Here is a 6910-nt window from a genome sequence, read left to right as displayed (position 1 = left end):
AACCCTACCTAACCTAACGTAACCTAATCTATCCTCATCTAACCCGACCCAACCTATCTTCATCTAACCTAACCTAACCTAACGTAACTTATTCTATTATCATCTAATCTTACCTTACCTACCCTAACAAAAGCTAACCTAACTTAACCCAGCTCAACCTAATGCAACGTAATTTTTCTTCATCTAACCTAACCCAACTAAATAATCTAACCTAACCTAACATAGACTGCTATACTACTACTACTACTGCTGCTGCTACCACTACTGCTACTACTACTATTACTACTACTACTACTACTACTATTACTAAAAACTGGGGCCACTGTCAAATGTAAAGGGATTGCATAGTTGCCTGTCAATCTACGCTGCCGTGTGTGTGTGTGTGTGTGTGTGTGTGTGTGTGTGTGTGTGTGTGTGTGTGTGTGTGTGTGTGTGTGTGTGTGTGTGTGTGTGTGTGTGTGTGTGTGTGTGTGTGTGTGTGTGTGATTAATTGCTAACATTTCGTTCAATATTGCATTCGGTGATGAATTGAAAATATTGCTTCTGCCTCCCTCTGGCTTTTCCCTTCCCTTCCCTTCCCTTCCCTTCCCTTCCCTTCCCTTCCCTCTCCCTCTCTCTCTCTCTCTCTCTCTCTCTCTCTCTCTCTCTCTCTCTCGTGTAAACTTAATAAGATTCTCAAATTTCCCTTGAATGAACCGATACCTGTGGCTGTCTGTAATCTCTCCCCTCCTTTATTCCATTCTTCTCCATTCCTCTCCTTCCTCCCCCCTCCTCCTTCTCCCACTACTCCCGGTCTCACCCTCGCTGGTAATTAATCTTGCTCTTAATTACCTCTCCTTCACTAAATTACGCTTGATAATTGCCTCCTCCATATTAGAGACAATGGTGCTTTATGGCCGCTCCTAGATTTACTGCCAGCGTGTGCAAAGGAACCAGCCAGGTGCTCTGAGTGACTGCTTGCCTGAAGGGGAAATGCGGAACGATGCAACAAGAGGGAAGGAATAATGGGAGAGACACAGGCAGAAGGGAAGCTTAGTAAGGGAAAGATAGGGAAGGGAATGCGAGAGGTTTAGAAGGAAAGGAATGGAGGGATTAATGGGAGAGACGTAAGAGGAAGGGAAGGTTAGGAAGGGATGCAGGAAAAAGTGTAAGGGAAAGATGCAATTAAAGGAAACTGAGTGTAAGGGAAGGATAGGGAAGGGAATGTACGTGTTTGGTTTAGAGGGAAAGGAAGAGATGGGTTAATGGGAGAGACACAGAGCTTAGGAAGGGACGCGGGAAAGAGATTAAGGGAAAGATATAGGGAAGGGAAGGTGTGAGTGTAAAGAAAAGATAGGGAAGGGAATGTGTTTGGTTTAGAAGGAAAGGAAAGGAAGGGAGGAAATAACGAGTAGAACAACAGCTTAGAGAGAGATACGGGAAAGAATGGAAGAGGAAGTTAGAAAAGCGAACGTGACTCTTTGGTTTAGGAGAAGGAAAGAAAAAAATGTAACGAGGGGAAGAGAAGGAATACGGAGAGAGAGAGAGAGAGAGAGAGAGAGAGAGAGAGAGAGAGAGAGAGAGAGAGAGAGAGAGAGAGAGAGAGAGAGAGAGAGAGAGAGAGAGAGAGAGAGAGACGGTAGAAGAGAAAGTTGGATAGGAATGCGGTAAAGGGTGAAAATGAAAGACAGCTAGGAGTGTTTGTCTTAAGAGATTAAAAGAAAAGGGGAAGGGGAAGGGATAGATTTACTGAAGAGGACAAAAAGAGAGAGATTCAACACAAAGAAGAAAGACAGAAGGGTTGTCTAAGTAAGGATTTGGTTAGGAATGTAAGGGAGGGATAGAGGCAACTGTTTGAAGTGAACTGAAGAAAGATTTACTGGTTATTTTAAAGGGAAGAAAAGGAAGCGATTCAGCACTAGAAAGAAAAAAGGAATGAAACTTTAGATACAAGGAAGGATGCTGGGGAGAGAAAGATAAGATTAGCTGCCCGCCTTAAGGGAATGCTGTGTGGGGAATAAAGGCAAAAAGAAGATTAAATACAGTGTAGGAAGGAAGGAACAGAAAAGGAAAGCATGAAAGAGAAGGAACACAGTTAAGGGAATAAAGATAAAATAGGGAAGAATGAATATTTGAATGAATGGGAGGAAAAGGGCCGATGCAACTTGAAAGAGGAAGAAAGAAGCTTATACACGGGAAGAACGGAGAGAAGGGGAGGAACTGGAAAGGACAAGAACCTGGAGAGGAAGAGATAAAGTAAAGGAAGAAGGGGCAGGAAAGGAGAAAGAAATTACTGGAGAGATGGGGTAGAAGGAAAAAACCTGAAGAGTGATGGGGAGGAGGTTCGGGAATGGTGAGGAGAGGGAGGGGAGGAACCTGAGTGCTGTTAAGTGCTTGTTTTCTCTTCGTGTCAGGTGATTTAGGTGGCGGTGGTGGCGGGGGAGTTACGGTGGTGATGGCGGTGTTTGCCTTTTTTCCCTCCTTCCGTGTGTGGAAGTGGTTGCGGGAGCCGGGCCATGGGACAGGTATAGTACTTGTGGCCGTGAGTTAGCAGTGTGTTTAGTGGCTGGCGCAGTGGCTCCATCTCCGTGTGGGATGGCTGGTGGTTGTTTACTGTACCGTCCAGAAGTTAACGACGCGGAGGGCCATTCAAGACCACCTGCTTTATGGCCAAAGTAATAAGTTTGGCGCAGAATTTTCGTTATTTTTACCCGCCAAGAGAGACATCTATTAGTGGCAGCTGGCTTGATAGCACCCAGGTGGTTTTGATGGGGCCAGCTGGCTTTACATGGCAGGCACGCTACAAGGGCAGCTGCTTTATACGAACCACCTGGGCCAGGAGGCAGATGGCACACAAAGAACAGATGGTTTCGACTATTGATTTCTGATAGCTGCTGTAGTGATGGGCGGAGCGGGGAGGGGCGGGGCAGCGGGAGAGGGCGGGGAGGTGGGCGGTGCCGTGCAGAAAGGGGCGGGGCGGATTGGCAGGCGGAAAGGACCAGTGGATGCAGCGAACAGACAGTGGGCGGGGCTTCCTTGTAGGTGGGCGGGGCTGAAACGCGTTTGGGGCAAGCACAGAAGCAACGGGTGGGGGTGTGGGGGGCTGGGCGCGTGAGTTGTGTGAGCAGATTGGGGGTTTGGGGGGATGGGGGTTGGAGGGACGAGAGGGCGTGGGAGGCTGTGATGTGGGTGGATGAGAAGGATGGGTTGATGGGGTACAAGCAGAGGAGGAGTGAGGGGCGGTGAGGGACAGGATCCTGATCTTAATGACCCTTCAGACAGGTGGTTCAGACAGGTGAGGAACGGGGAATGCCTTGTCTGTCTTCCTGAGAGAGAGAAAGAGACAGACAGACAGACAGACAGAGAGAGAGAGAGAGAGAGAGAGAGAGAGAGAGAGAGAGAGAGAGAGAGAGAGAGAGAGAGAGAGAGAGAGAGAGAGAGAGAGAGAGAGAGAGAGAGAGAGAGAGACTACATGGAGATGAAAGTATAAGAAAATAAGAAGCGACAAGCAAGAGAGAAGGGAAGATGAGAAGGGATGAGACGAGAGGAGGAGAAGACCGAGAGAGAGAAGGAATAAGAGGAAGAGGAAGAGGAGATGGTTTCTGGACGGTAATCCGGTTAATGAGCAAGACTAGGATTAACGTCCGGATAACTCGGGATATCTCGCTGCAACAACCGGTTCAAGGAGGATCCGGATAAGCGATAAATTCGGTTAAGGAGGGTGCTGCTCGGCTGGCAGGGGCAATTTAGCGAAAGGTTTGGGTGTGAGCAGGAAACTGGCTGAATTAAGGATGATAGTAGTAGTAGTAGTAGTAGTAGTAGTAGTAGTAGTAGTAGTAGTAGTAGTAGTAGTAGTAGTAAGAGGAACAGTAAAAGGAAGAAAAACAAAATTCTGAATAAAAGAGTACGATTCCAGAAGCAATTTGACTTCCATTTTAGTTGCAAGAGAGAAAGAAGATAACATTAAGAAGAGAGAAAAGGCGGATGAGGATTTTTGCAGATTAGGTGTAGGAATTTATAAGTAATTCGACTTCTATTCCTCCTGACACTGCTAATAACACGCCCTGTCTCTTCCTCGACAGATGGAGATGTCCTGCCTGCCTCCTCTCATCCAGCCTCGCCCAGCCCTGCCACAGACAAGCCCCGAGAGTGGTCCAGCCTCTGAAGGGATGCTCAAGACAGTTGCAGATGAACGAGATGAAGACACACATACGAACAGATAATGGATGAATTACGTAAATCAAATGAATAAAATGAATGATGAAGGAAGACTGGAAAATGAAGCCCCTTTCCAGGTTATGCAAATGAATGGAGCAAGAAGAGTGAATGCATGGAAGGAAGGGCGCCAGGTCAAGATTTTCGACGCGAGAAGTTTATGCAAAGTTTGATTAAAGAGAAAATTACATCACGCCAAGACAACAACAAGACCGAAATAATGTTACAAGAAAGCAAACCAAGAATTGTCATCACCACAAGGAAATAACAACACCGGCGAAACAAAATAAAGCAAGAATGAAAACAAGGAGAGAGAGAAAGAATAACAAAAGAGGCAAAAATAGTTGAAGACTCGGGGCAACTTCCCGCAGCTGGAATCGAAGCAGGAAACAAGACACATATAAAAGAGAATGAAAGAAGAAGAAAAAGAAGAACAAGAAGAAAGAAGAACACAAAAAGTCCCAAGAGACCTGAACACCTGCAGCCCATCCCACCCCTCAGACCACCACACCTTCCTCAGCCCTGCCCAGCCCTGTCCAGCCCGCCCTGCCCTTACCTTGCCGGAGACAGCAGCCCTCACTCATCCCCTTCCACAGGTCTGCACAAGAGAAAAAAAAAGTATATGAAACCCTTTCGCTCTTCAGTTCCAAAATTATGACAAATAACTTTTTTTTTCTTTTAGCTACAAGGTTTACGTAAAAAGTAATATTTTTTACAGGATTATGATGAGCTTAAAAAGGAGGGAAAAAAAAAGTTGAGAGTCTACTTAATGTTCGTTTTAAACTTCAGCAAAATGACATATAATTTTAAGCTGATGATAAGCCCGAAAAAAGTTGATTGAGGCTATTATGTAATGCCTAAAAATGATGAAGGGAAGGCTATAATTTTTGCGTCAAAATTTGGCAAACCTTTCACGCTTCAGAATGTGTATATTAAGGAAGAATTTAGTGCGGTGGTGACTCGGCTACAAATTGAAAATATTTTGCCTCCTGTTACAAAATATTACCAGTGGAACCCCGCATATTTTCCTGAGCTGTAATTAGCGCTATTTTTAGTAATAATATTTTTCCACCTCCACGTCCTCTAACTAATTACTACTACTAGTACTACTACCACTACTACTACTGCTGCTACTACTACCACTACTACTACATTTGATTATTATATTTTCATGCATCTCTCTCTCTCTCTCTCTCTCTCTCTCTCTCTCTCTCTCTCTCTCTCTCTCTCTCTCTCTCTCTCTCTCTCTCTCTCTCTCTCTCTCTCTCTCTCCATTCACCGCCACCACCGTCTCTCGTTATACAGCTTCCGCGTTCTCCCTCACGCCTCCCAAAATCCATCAGGCCCTTCCTCTCAGTTGTGATCACGAGGCGAGCTCTTGAGGGGCTTCCGTGAGCCTTTAGCAGCACCCCAAGCCCTCCCACCCGCCTGCAGAAGCCCTCACCCGTCCCTCAGCCTCCCGCCCACTCCCTTCATCCATTCCTGAAACCGTCATCTTCCCCCCTCTCGTGAAGTCCTCAGCCTCCCTCTTAAGTAGGTGTCGTGATAATACTCGCCAGGATCTCTCCCTAATCCTGCGCCTGTGGTGACGGCGGCCGACGGCGTACGTGTGTGTGTGTGTGTGTGTGTGTGTGTGTGTGTGTGTGTGTGTGTGTGTGTGTGTGTGTGTGTGTGTGTGTGTGTGTGTGTGTGTGTGTGTGTGTGTGTGTGTGTGTGTGTGTGTGTGTGTGTGTGTCCCAGGAGGAACATCAGTATGAGAGAAACTGGAGAAGGCACAGAAGGGGAGAGGAGGATAGAGGAGGAAGAGAAAGCGAGAGTGAAAGACGAGGTAGAGGAAGTGGATGAGGGAACAGGAAAACGAGAATGAGGTATATGACAAGGAGGAGGAGGAGGAGGAGGAGGAGGAGGAGGAGGAGGAGGAGGAGGAGGAGGAGGAGGAGGAGGAGGAGGAGGAGGAGGCTGTGATGGACTCAGCTATTATGCGATGTGTTCTAGGAAGCGAGTAACCACACGTGGGAATTGTGAACATTGAACCTCAGGCAGGATTCAGGTTTACACATACAGATGGCAGGTCCTTCCGACGGTTATGTGGCAGCCAGCCGTTACCCCAACGACGCCAGAGATATCCTTAAGTTATTATTACGAACCGGGGAGTGGCGCACTGGTTTAGCGAGGACGCCTTCATTTTCTGGAGCATGGAGATCGAAATTATCCAAGGATTTTGTGTTTATTTTGATTTTCATGTAATTTTCGTTGATTTAAAAGTTCGTGTGAGTAGAGACAATTTCCTGAGACTCGCTTTGCTGCAGGATTTTTTTTTATTCATTATAGTTTGAGGTGTCTAAAATGTTGATATTTATAGAAAGTAAAGGGTTTCCTGTCTTATTTTGTCTAGAGGCCTATGAAGACGGAACTCAAGTGTATGTGGTATCCTAAGGTATCTCTTCAGGTAGCTAACTGTAATGAACGTGACACAACCAACACGACAAGCTTACGGAACTGTTAAAGAAAATACAGAATGATACATCGTGGAATGGACGGCCCATCGGCTGAAATACATTAGTTACTCTTGACGAAAAAGAAGAAAAGGAATAATAATAATATATAATAAAAATAATCCAAGTCATTAAAAACTACGAGAGAAAACCGTGAGCGTTTAAAACAGTCCTGAAAGAAATAGAACGGTCGGCTAAACACACACACACACACACACACA

The 6910-nt window shown here is 45.9% G+C and overlaps 1 long non-coding RNA gene across 1 annotated transcript in view; it reads left to right on the top strand.

The window, feature by feature from the left end:
• The window catches only part of LOC135106359 (uncharacterized), a 46885-nt gene extending 40772 nt beyond the window's left edge, over positions 1-6113 (top strand). The window contains exon 3 of the long non-coding RNA XR_010271273.1: positions 4062-6113. This is a non-coding gene — a long non-coding RNA (uncharacterized LOC135106359). The remainder of the gene's footprint in view (positions 1-4061) is intronic.
• The last annotated feature ends 797 nt before the right edge of the window (positions 6114-6910 follow it).

The sequence above is a fragment of the Scylla paramamosain genome, chromosome 13 (assembly GCF_035594125.1).
Source record: "Scylla paramamosain isolate STU-SP2022 chromosome 13, ASM3559412v1, whole genome shotgun sequence".
Lineage (NCBI taxonomy): Eukaryota > Metazoa > Arthropoda > Malacostraca > Decapoda > Portunidae > Scylla > Scylla paramamosain.
This window is presented reverse-complemented; position numbering and strand designations above follow the sequence as displayed.